Source organism: Tupaia chinensis, unplaced genomic scaffold (assembly GCF_000334495.1).
Source record: "Tupaia chinensis unplaced genomic scaffold, TupChi_1.0 Scaffold000527_1, whole genome shotgun sequence".
NCBI classification, from domain to species: Eukaryota; Metazoa; Chordata; class Mammalia; order Scandentia; family Tupaiidae; genus Tupaia; species Tupaia belangeri.
The window spans coordinates 3,212,060-3,223,448 of record NW_006160040.1 but is presented as its reverse complement, the minus strand read 5'-3'; the positions used below and the strand labels follow the sequence as shown (position 1 = coordinate 3,223,448).

Below are 11,389 nucleotides of genomic sequence, written 5' to 3'. Positions count from 1 at the left end.
GTTCAGCAGTTGGTTAAATAACAATGCCAGGCAGCGTGGGGACAACAGCATCTTTCCGTCTGAAGAGTCTTGCTCTCCGCTGCCATTCCACATGCGCTCTGCTCTGTAGCCCGATCACGTGCCCTGAGCTTTGGAGTGGGTTCTGCACACTAGATGCTTGTTGCAAAGGCCGACATCAATGTCTTCTGTTGGATCGAACTCTGGAACACACCCACAGCCTTGCATTGCATCTCCAACCATCTCACTATAAAATAACAGGCCCTCACTAGCTGTCATTGGGGACCAATGTGTACCTCCGTCATAAATGGAGCCTCATCCAATCTCAGGGAGGGTCTCCTAGGGCTGAGTTGCCTTCTCCCGAGTCCTGAGAAGTAACCACGCCTGAGTGCCTACTGTAGAGAGCTCCCCCCTTAGGAAGTGGCTGATGTCTCTGTTGGACAGCTCTGCTTCTGAAAACATAATTTCTCAAGAAGACACAGATGTCTGTGAATCAGACGCAGACGTTTGAGATGAAGCCAACTCTGAAATCTTTCTCTTTTTAACAGAGCCTGTCCCCGCGGTAACCACACCTAGAATGCAAATTGCCGTGGGTGAGAGGATCCCAGCTATAGGCTCCCCACACTGTGATAGAGAAACAGACATTTATATAAGTGGATAAGAGAACTAAGACAGGTTCAGCCACCAGATTCATTAGTCCTGTCATAAAAAACTAGAGAAATGTGTATGGCCTCCAAATAAACAAAAAAAAAAATTAGGTGGTCTGGGAGGGTTTTAGTTTAGTTGTAAATCTGGTTATAGTCACAGAAGCATATGAGTTTGTAAGCTTGCCCGAATAAATCTATAAGGTCACACACCTCATTAACAACTGTGAAAAAGACACTATGAGATGTTGATTGCCTAGATCTTAATTGTACTTATCTGTGATATAATGAACTAAGGAAGCTTTAGTTTAGACAAAAACAAGTTATGATTGATGATAGAAAAGTAAACACAGTCTGTTGTGAATTTATAAAAATGATGCAGTTTATCAACCCAATCCCAAGTTAGATTTTGCACCCGTGTGTGCATGCATGAATGAGCATGCATTTGTAAATTAATACCTCAAAAAGTGGGAATTGGGGAAGGCTGGAGAAGGAAGTGTAAAGGGAGGTTTTTACCTTCTGAAGCATCCTTTTTCACTCAGAACTATCCAGTATTGATTAAGAAATCAGACCCCAAAGCACACAGAACTTGTAGTTCACGTAGCTCACTGAGATAAAATGTTGGATTACGAAGGTATTCACTATGAAATGTGTACATCATGATACTTGGAAGACGCAGATACTATCCACCCCAGGTGTAGCACCTGCCCGTAAAAGGCACCTCATCAACATTCATTGACCAGCTGACTGACTGGCGGAGGGAAAACTGCTTCACCAATTTTCATTTTTTACCCCAAAAGCACTAGATTTTTTTCTTTCTTTTTAACCCAGGCTTCATCTTTACTGCAGGAATTGCCATACAGGCAGATGAAAAGAGGAGCACGGGCCTTTTGTTCCTCCTGGCTCTCCAAATACTCCCTCTGACTCAAGGGCAACCTTGTCACTGGCTGTGTTCCATTCCCACCTTTGTCCTAAGGTCACGGTCTGATTAGGCTGGGGCTCTATTGCAAGCAGTAGATAATAACAACTGATCATTTGCAGCAGCTATTTAAAAACATATTTTCATTTTTGTTGTCAATTCTTGACACTTTTTTAAAAAAAAATTATTTATTTTAATTTGACCAGAGAGGGGGAGAGAGAGAGAGAGGGGAGAAAGAAAGTGAGAAAGCAAGCTGCCATGTCCAGGACTCAAACTAGAGTTGGTCATGTGGGAGTCCAGTGTCCTTAACCACCATGCCACCTGCTGACCCCAATCTTTGACACTTCTAAGATTAGAGTTTCTCCGGCCAAGTGGTGAGACAGCTAGACCCCCAAGGGGAAGGTGTGGGTTTGTGTCCGGAGGCCTCCCTGAGCGTGTGTCCCTGTGATCCAGGGCTGCTAAGATGGGGTGGATCACAACATGGACACACTTTGGGGAGTCTCTCTCTCTCTCAGAAGAAATAGATAATTAAACTTAAAAGAAGAGAAAAATGAAGATTAGGGCTTGCAATGGCTGGTTATCTGTGCCGGGAGGACAAGCTCCTCTCTGTGGGGGCAGAGAGCTCTGTCCACCATCTCTGTTTTTCTCAAGGTGGTCAGGTAGCAGAGCGAGTCTCGCTCCAGTCCTCATCTCTTGTGCAAGCTGATGGAGAACATGCAGCCCATGGGAGGAGGGCAGAGACAGTGTCCCCTGTCCTTGCTCAGCCTGTGCCCCTACCCTCGCTGGAGGGCAGATTCTGAAACATCAGGGGCTTCTCTTTCTACCCCCTGAACGTTACATAGGACCTTTAAGAATAGAGCCATGCATATCCTCATGCCAAAAATTAGTGTTTCACCTTAAGGAGATCACCTCAAAAGTCTGGACACATGTTCCAAGTATGTTGTCATTGCTAAGAATATTTTTAGTACATCTCTTTTGGGGTTGTTTTTAAAAGCTAAGACACATTCTTTCCTAAGTGTTGTTGGAAGCCTGTCATCGTCCCTTGAGGGTGGATTTCTTTTTTTTCTTTTTGGAGCAAGCCAGAGCCACTGGGATCATGTCTGGTGAATAACATGGGTACTCAATTTGAGGTTTAAAATGATGTGTCTCTGTACAGATTAGGTTTTTTCTTGTGTGTTTCCTTACTTGTTACAAATGACTTGAGCAATAACAGGCATGATTCACTCAGTAACTTAAATATATTGGGTAGATACCAGGATAAAGAGTGTAGGCTATTTTTTCATTTATTTTTTTAAGAGGTTTTTGCTATAGGGCATGTGCACTCACCAGAAAAACAGAGAAAGACAGAGAGATAGAAAGCGAGAAATCACCCCCCCAGGGGGATGGCCACACCACAATCCCTTCTCTTCCATTCTCTTCTTGGGATCTTGGGCACATTGTTGGGCACGCATGCACACATGCCCGGCGTGAGTTTAAGCCTCCGGGTCCGGGACTCTAACTGCGGTTGACTACATGAGAGTTCAGCGACCTAGCCATTACACTAACTGCTGGTCCGAGGAGAGTAGACTACTTTGATGGGTGACATTATTTGGATACATAACATTTAACATGTTCATTTTAAAGTAACCATTTTGCTCTATCTGTAGACATGGTGAGCAGAGATATTGGGAGTGTACAGAAAATGCTCTTGTACCTAGAACCTTGGGATCCCAGAGCTGGGAGTAACAGCCTCTGGTGACACCTGGACAGCTCACCTCCAGTGTGGAACCTTCTCTGCTCCCTCCACTGTGGGTTCCACTTCACTCTGTGGGGGAAGAGTATCGGGCAGTGAAAAAAAAAAAAAAGTCAAGGTTACCTCCCCTCATACCCCTAATTTCTTACCTGGAAAAGGAGGGGTCGTCCTGATAACCTTTGAAAGCATTTACGCTCAGTTACTTTGGCAAAGGCCAGCGGGGCTTTGCCACCATAGTAGTTCTGGGCTTTGGGTTCCTCCCTCTTTTGTTGTATGATTGGCAGCTTCTGCCTCTCTCAGATTCTGGCCTCATGGGGACGTTTCTCATTCCCTTCTCCCATAACTCCTACTCAAAGGCGCAGACACACTACTGTGCCATCCTTTCCCATTAGTTTTTAACTTTCCATCTCATTCTCTTTTTCTGCCTTGGTTTCTTTATCTCCCCTTTTCTGTTTTTCTCCATCCCACTAACTCAAACACCTTTCTTTCTTTTTATTTTTTTTTGGAGAGGTTTTCGCTATAGGGCGCGTGTGCTCGCCAGACAGACAGAGAGAGACATAGAGACAGAAAGCGAGAAATCACCCCCCAGGGGGGATGGTCACGCCACAATCCCTTCTCCTCCATTCTCCTCTCGGGATCTTGGGCACGCACGCACACACGCCCAGCGTGAGTTTTAAGCCACCAGGTCCAGGACGTGAACCGCGGTCGACTACGTGGGAATCCAGCGACATAGCCATTACGCTAACTGCTGGTTCCCCTCAAACACCTTTTTGAGAGAAGAGGAGGTGGAGAAAGAATGAACGAGTAGCCTCTTCTCTCCCTGCCCCATCAGTTCTGACCCACGTGTGGCATCTTCTGGTCAGTTGTCGCCCACCCACAGCAATCCTTGGCCCTGTCATGCCTCCTACCCAGTCTCCACTCGTTCTTTCCATTGCTCAGGGTCTGGCCTCGTCAGTTCCGTGCTTGAGACTAGGAACGAGAGTCTTACTCCTTTTGAATGTTTCATTGTGTGACTCACCCCGACGTCTCATTCACAGACTTCTTGAACCTCCATAAAGCACGACTGTCCCAGTAGGCACCGCCCCTCACTCAGCCTTGGAGGTCAAGCATCACATGACCTAGAGTCAATTCTGTGTCCCTTTTTCGCTATAGGGCGCGTGTGCTCGCCAGACAGACAGAGAGAGACATAGAGACAGAAAGCGAGAAATCACCCCCCAGGGGGGATGGTCACGCCACAATCCCTTCTCCTCCATTCTCCTCTCGGGATCTTGGGCACGCACGCACACACGCCCAGCGTGAGTTTTAAGCCACCAGGTCCAGGACGTGAACCGCGGTCGACTACGTGGGAATCCAGCGACATAGCCATTACGCTAACTGCTGGTTCCCCTCAAACACCTTTTTGAGAGAAGAGGAGGTGGAGAAAGAATGAACGAGTAGCCTCTTCTCTCCCTGCCCCATCAGTTCTGACCCACGTGTGGCATCTTCTGGTCAGTTGTCGCCCACCCACAGCAATCCTTGGCCCTGTCATGCCTCCTACCCAGTCTCCACTCGTTCTTTCCATTGCTCAGGGTCTGGCCTCGTCAGTTCCGTGCTTGAGACTAGGAACGAGAGTCTTACTCCTTTTGAATGTTTCATTGTGTGACTCACCCCGACGTCTCATTCACAGACTTCTTGAACCTCCATAAAGCACGACTGTCCCAGTAGGCACCGCCCCTCACTCAGCCTTGGAGGTCAAGCATCACATGACCTAGAGTCAATTCTGTGTCCCTCTTGAGGAGCACGGGTTGCTTCCCACAGCTGCTGCCGTCTCCCTAGAGTCACTCTGGAATCCAGCACTGATCCTGATCATTCTGCAGGTCCGCACGGGGCACAGAGCATTGTCTAGACCCACTCAGCACTGATTGCACCTACGAGTGATCAATGCCAGGCTAGAGCCTCCTGTGTAAGTGGAAGCTCCTAGCATCAACGTTGTGGGACCGGGACATACATCAGGAGCATTTCAGGGGTGAGGTTTTGTTCTTAGACATTGGCCAGTCTACTGAGATCTGTGCAATAGGAAGCGGCTGTGTCTGAGCAGAGAGAGATGATGCTGTATTTCCAGAAGGAAAGTGTCATGCAGAGGAGGGAGAAAGGCAGCAAAGTTCTAGAAAAGAGCTTCTGGCTTTATCTAACACAAGCAAACACTCTCAAGGTCTTTCTAGAAGTCTAACTTGTTTCCTCCTCAGGAACTGAAAGTGTTTCTGCCCAAATGTAAGATAGTTTAGGGAATTTGGTTTATTGTATCATCCATGCATTCTAAGCCACAATATTTAATTTGTTGTCTCTTCTTACTATATTTTTGATCGCATGATGATTAAAAAAAGAGAGAGTTCCTGGGCCAGCAGATGGTGTGGAAGTTAAGGCTCTGGATCATACATGGCCAACTGTGTGGTTGAAGTCCCAGATTCAGCCACTTGAAAATCATGCCAGGTACATGCACATGCATGTTCACAGTCCTGAGAGGAGATTGGAGGAGAAGGGATTATGGGGTGGCCAGTTCCCAAGGGGGTGATTTCTCATTTTCTCTCTGTCTCTCTTTGTTGGGTGCATGTACCCTACAGTAAAAATTACAAAATACATAAGTAAGTAAATAAATAAATAAATAAATAAACAAAAAACCTCCCTTCATCTGATCCTCTGGAAAATTAAAAATATCAGTTGCTTTATACGACAAATAGTTCTGTTTTGTAGACATTAGTTGATTAGATTCTCTTTCTTCTGTAAATAACTACAAGTAATTTTATTGGCATAAATGTTTTATATTTTAAGTACATTTGTAAATTAATTATATATGTATATAAAGAAAACCAAATCAATGGCATAAACATGATCACTTCATCATAATTGTCTCTGTTACTGTTCTTTTTCTACGACCAGTGAAACTTTTTGTTAATGAGGTGCCATTGCAACATCACAAAGCTTCACAAGGCCCAGAGGTGTGCTATGCTAGGCCATCCTTATCTGACAAGGCTCTTGATGAGGAGCGAGGGCATGTGAGGAAGTGGAATCCGCATTCTCTGACCTGGCAACATGGCGTGATAATGACTGAAATGACAACATGCCTTTCATTTTGTAAGTCGATTTTTTTAGTTAGTTTGTTTGTTTTTTCAGATTCTTTCTCTCAACTCAGCCTCAGTTCATCTCGTGTTTCTGTCACTTCATGCTACTTCTCTACCCCCAAAAGCCCACTCGGAGGCTTCCTGATCTAGCCCCGGATGGGAGAAGAGTACCTGCACCTTCTCCCTTGCAAAGCTTCTTTAGTTCATGTACACTGACGGCACGAGGCAGCCAGAAACCAAGGGTACGAATAGGCCATCTCATCTCAGGAGGATAAAAACAGGGTTGGCTATGCTCACTTTCTACCTAGTCTTTCCTCCTTTCTAGTTAAAGATTTTTAAGGGCGAGTCTAGCAGGAAACATACTGGTTAAGGTGCCGGACTCCCACATGGCTGACCGCAGTTCAAGTCCGGACCTGGCAATTTAAAAATTATACCAGGCATGTGTGCATGCATACCCCAAATCCCAGGAGAATGAAGAAGAAGGAATTGTGGTGTGGTCATCCCCCGGCCCCCTAGAGGGTGATTTCTCACTTCCCTCTCCCTGTCTCCCTCTGTTTCTCTCCAGCAAGTGCATGTGCCCTATGGCAAAAACCTTAAATGAATAATAAAAAATAAAAGGATTTTTTTTGAAGGGTGTGAATGTTCTTATGTGCTTCTCTCATTGGGTTTGGGAATTGGAGAGAAACGTCCTCGGCAAAAGTTTGTACATCATTTGTTTTTGCCAAGGCATGTGTGCAAGAAGGACCAGGTGTCTGAACTGCAGATATTCTCATGACTTGGAAATTTATTCTCTTTTCACTTTCTGTGAGCATCATGGAATCACCTCCATGTTTTATTTGACAGTTCTCAGAGAGAGCAGAGCTTCCAGCTTAGGAAATGGTATACTTTTAGGTCCTAGCTTTACACACACACACCAGTGGACCTAATTTTGCAAGCTAGTCATCGGTGACTTGAACCCATTGTCATGGTGAGTGGCGTTTACACTAGAGAGAAAGAGCCTGCCACCTGGGGAAAGGGCTGCTCCTTAATTTTTGCTCTTTGCCAGTTTGATGCTATCAGTGTTTCCTAATATTGGGACAATCCCCTCACCTCAAAGCATCCCTGTATAATTGTGTCACATAATAGGAAATTGTAATAGGTAATTTGGTTCTGTAATTCAGTTTGCAAAGCATGCAAACATAAGATAACCAGGTTAGATGCAAATAGGCATTACACTAAGGTACGGAAAACAAGAAGAAAAAAAAGATGCTGTGTCCATAACTTAGAAACAACATAAATTCTATTCCTGTGTGCCTCCAAATGGAGAGTTTACTCAACTTACTTATCCTCTCATTTAATTTAATCATACTGTCCATACAGATGTATTTATTATCTGTGTATAAAAACACATGTTTCTAGCTGCATATATTTATAAATCTGTTATTTGTAATATAAGCAGGCTCCAAGGATAGCAGGCTCTTTAGGAGTAAGTTGGATGTACTCATTTTCATAATGTGCAGTGGTTTAATAAAAGACCCATTATATAAAAGACAGCATCTTAACATGTGCTTTAAGGTTTTCAAAGCCTTTTTATTCTGATTTGTAACTTTTTCCTTTGCACCAATTCATTCATTATTTAGAGGTCTGGCTTTCTGTTTTTAAAGTATTCTCTTGAACAATGACCAGTAGCTATGCTATGGTCAGATGTGTACAGTTTAATTAAATAAACAGTAATACCTTAATGATTTCAATCATTTTAAGGTATTTATTATGTTTCTCATTTTTATGCAGTTTTTTTTTTTTACAGTCTATTGTGGGCCTGAGTGTGATTCAAAAAGATTTATAAATCTTAAGATTTCAAGACAATGCAATATTTTCTGTTCATGCTATAAAAAAAACATTTCTGTATTTTTAATAAAGAATGGAATTTATACGAGCCTACATACAGCTATCTGATCGACTTCTTTATGTTCATTATTCCCATAGGAAGATAGCAAGAAAAAGCCTTTCCAAGGGAGCTCCTTGGACAGCCAAAGACACACAGGCCTGACTTGCTGCTTCCAGGGAGTCCCCTCTTATCCAGCATGATGCCTGCTGCAGCTCAGGGCAACCAGCCCAGGCCCCACTGGCTCTGGAGTGACCTCTCAAAGGAGCCCAGGTTCTCTGTGGAGCACTTTGTCTGTCTCCCTGAGCTTCCTATTCCAGCCTGTGACCACAGAGGGGCAGCCTGGATCAGGGAAGGAATGTGAGATTTGATTAGAGCCCCCAGGGGACTGACCGTCCTGGGTCTTGGGCTAGTCTCTCCTCTGGTGTGTCCCGAAGAGTCTTATCAGAAATCAGAGACAGGATGGCCTGCCCCCTCCCACCCCCCTGTAGTATGGCGCAAGTCAAAGCCCCTCAGACAGTGTACATCAGATCTGGAATCCTATTCCGTGTTGTCTGCTTCTATCGGATGGTTGTGTCTCTAGCTGTGAATCTAGTCATGATTGCTCCTGGTTTTTGAGCCAGCCCTAATCCTCACCTGCCAGGTTCCTACTCAGAGGTCCCTATCCTGTCCCCACGGCTTAGCAATGATCCTTGACAGAAGTATCAATGACAACAATTCAGTGGGTGGAGGCAAAATCCTCCCAAGTCACCTTTCTCCACAGCAGGGGAAAGACAGCAAGGAGGGCCTGGGGACAGCTCTAGGGAAAGCTGGGTGCGCCCCACGAAGGCCTTCTCCCTATTCCCCCTTGGTTTATGAAAGCTTAATAGACTTGGTGACTTTAGTGGAATTGTTTCTGTACTTCTCTTTGCATTAATATTTAATTCTTTTGACCTTCTCTTATAATGGTAAAATGGTAGCTAACGTTTATGAGATTCATTGTATTTCTACCAATAAAATAGTAAAACAGCTTAATTTCGGGAAAAAAAAATTAGACTCTGGAAATACTAACCTTGCTACTCGCCCTGCCTCAGACAAAACATTCACAAGCTTGCATGTCGCCTTTCTCTTCCAGTGCGGGTTCAACCTGGGTGGCTGGTCTTATATGTCCATGAAGGCCTGGAACCAACACAAGAAAACCCACTTGCAGGGAGACTGCCTACAGCTGCTCACACTCACAGAGGTTTAAGGATCCCTTTCTGAGCCTGTGTTCCTTCAAAAGATGCAAACTCCAAAAGTCCAGCTTGTACTGCTAATTGTTCCTCATAGTTGTACAATTCCTAACTATAAAAGATCCAAGTGAAGAAGAAATCTTGATGTCAACGTTGCATTTTGTTCTGTCAAATATGAACATAGATTTGGTTACCTCTACATTTTGGGGCCTAGAAAAGAAGGAGGGAACTCCATGCTGAAGGGAGCCACCATGCCCTGGATTAAGCAATTGTGTCGTGTGTGTAATGAGACATAGCTGGGAGAGGATCACGCCCAGCACACACAGTGAAGTGTGAAGCTGATGTGCAGTGTGCACACACCTGAACTGTCCTGACCCGGGGGACAGTCGAACAGGTTTCCTGAGGGAAGGAGTGAGAGTTGGGACAAATGACGCAGTGTTACAACATGGAGATGACGCAGTGTTACGATTCTTCAGGGTCTTCAGGGTCGTCTGGAGACTATGCGGTGTTACAACTCTTCAGGCTCTTCGGGGTCATCTGGCGATTGTGGGCCAGGAATCGTGGTTATATACATGTTGTTGGGCCGTGATTGGTTGTAAAAGGTGGGTTATGATTGGTTGTAAAAGGTAGGTTAAGATTGGTTGCTTTGTGGACCAATCATGAGGTGCTGGATATGCAAATCTGAGGGATTCTAGTGGCCAATCAGAGTATGGTTTTGAAGGAGAGATATTGAAGGGAAGCCAATCATGGCTTTTGGCATTGTGTAATTGTTTGCTCTTTGAGAAACTGGCGATATTCGCTGGTGCGCAGCCTCCCACACTGAACGTGCATACAGCATATGCACTGCCCCTGCCCTGTTCCCTAAGAGCCAGAAGGTAGTTTGAACCAAACCAGCATTTTCGTCCTGGTCTTCCCACTGACCAGCTGAGGGCTTCAGGCAAATCACTTTGTCTTTCCAGGTTCCAGGGAGCTGAACTAGACAAAGTCCATGTTGCCTAGTCCCACCTTAGCCCACTCCAAGAGCCCATGGGTCCGTGACTTACCACAGAATGGGCCATTTTTGACCACGTTCTTATTTTCATGATCTTGAGAGTCTTGAGCTGGGGAACCCACTAGAGGTCTACAGGAAAGAGGCATTAGAGGAGCTTACATAGCTAAGACCGTGATGACCTGTCACTGAGGTCTTTCTCCTCACAGCCCACATGGAAAAGGATTTCTTATAACCAGAATAGAGCTCATTGTGCTAAGCAAGTTACCAGGAAAGAGAATTCCCCACCAACTCTGCATCGCTGTGCAAGAGCTATCACTCCGTTCCAGGAAATGAAAGTGCCAACCCATTAATCGAGCCCGGACAGATCGCGCCTGTGCTCTCAGACTAAGCACCGCCGTTCATTTCAGTGCTCAATGAACGTGCACATCTCCTCATTACCCATTTCATACAAAAAGCATTTTTTAAGTAGAATTGCTTTTCTCCTTGAACTCTTCCCCAAGGTTGATTAGAGATCCATCTAAGAATGGCTCCTAACTTATTGTGAACCTATTAGTGGAAGCAATAAAAAATACTGAAAAATGACGGCTATTTAAATAGGAAATATTTCTGTAAAATCCCCTGGGGTTGGGGGTTTGGAGAAGTGGATCTGACAATAGTTCTGTTGTGGGTTTCAGACTAACAAGTTTGGCAACAGTGTTTTGTGAGCAGCAGTTAATCAGAGAATCCCATTACTTAATAAGGTTATCACTCTTAGCAAAAGCTGCAAATTACAACTTCTTTCTCTCCAGGCTGAAGATAACATCCTGAAAATTTTGCATGTACAAGTAGTATCATGTTAGCGGAAATGGAGTAAACAGAAACACATTGAAAATGCCACTTGTGTGCAATTTGGGCTGATGTTTTTAGCCAAAAATTTTTGAGTCACATAAGCCT

The 11,389-nt window shown here is 44.7% G+C and overlaps 2 long non-coding RNA genes across 4 annotated transcripts in view; one reads left to right on the top strand and one right to left on the bottom strand.

Moving 5' to 3' along the window:
* Positions 1-6: 6 nt before the first annotated feature.
* LOC102477491 (uncharacterized) overlaps positions 7-11,389 on the bottom strand; it is a 12,639-nt gene continuing 1,256 nt past the window's right edge. Inside the window, exons 2-6 of one of the 3 annotated variants that reach the window (XR_335756.2) lie at positions 10,509-10,585; positions 9,306-9,412; positions 3,315-3,364; positions 294-569; positions 7-200 (exon numbers count right to left, since the gene is read on the bottom strand). This is a non-coding gene — a long non-coding RNA (uncharacterized LOC102477491). Of the gene's footprint in view, positions 570-3,314; positions 3,365-9,305; positions 9,413-10,508; positions 10,586-11,389 lie in introns of all 3 variants that reach the window. The other 2 variants (XR_003550788.1, XR_001371016.2) reach the window with 2 other exon arrangements.
* Positions 5,907-9,604, top strand: LOC114009363 (uncharacterized). The gene is made up of 2 exons (XR_003550789.1): positions 5,907-6,403; positions 9,369-9,604. It is a non-coding gene; the product is annotated as an uncharacterized LOC114009363 (long non-coding RNA).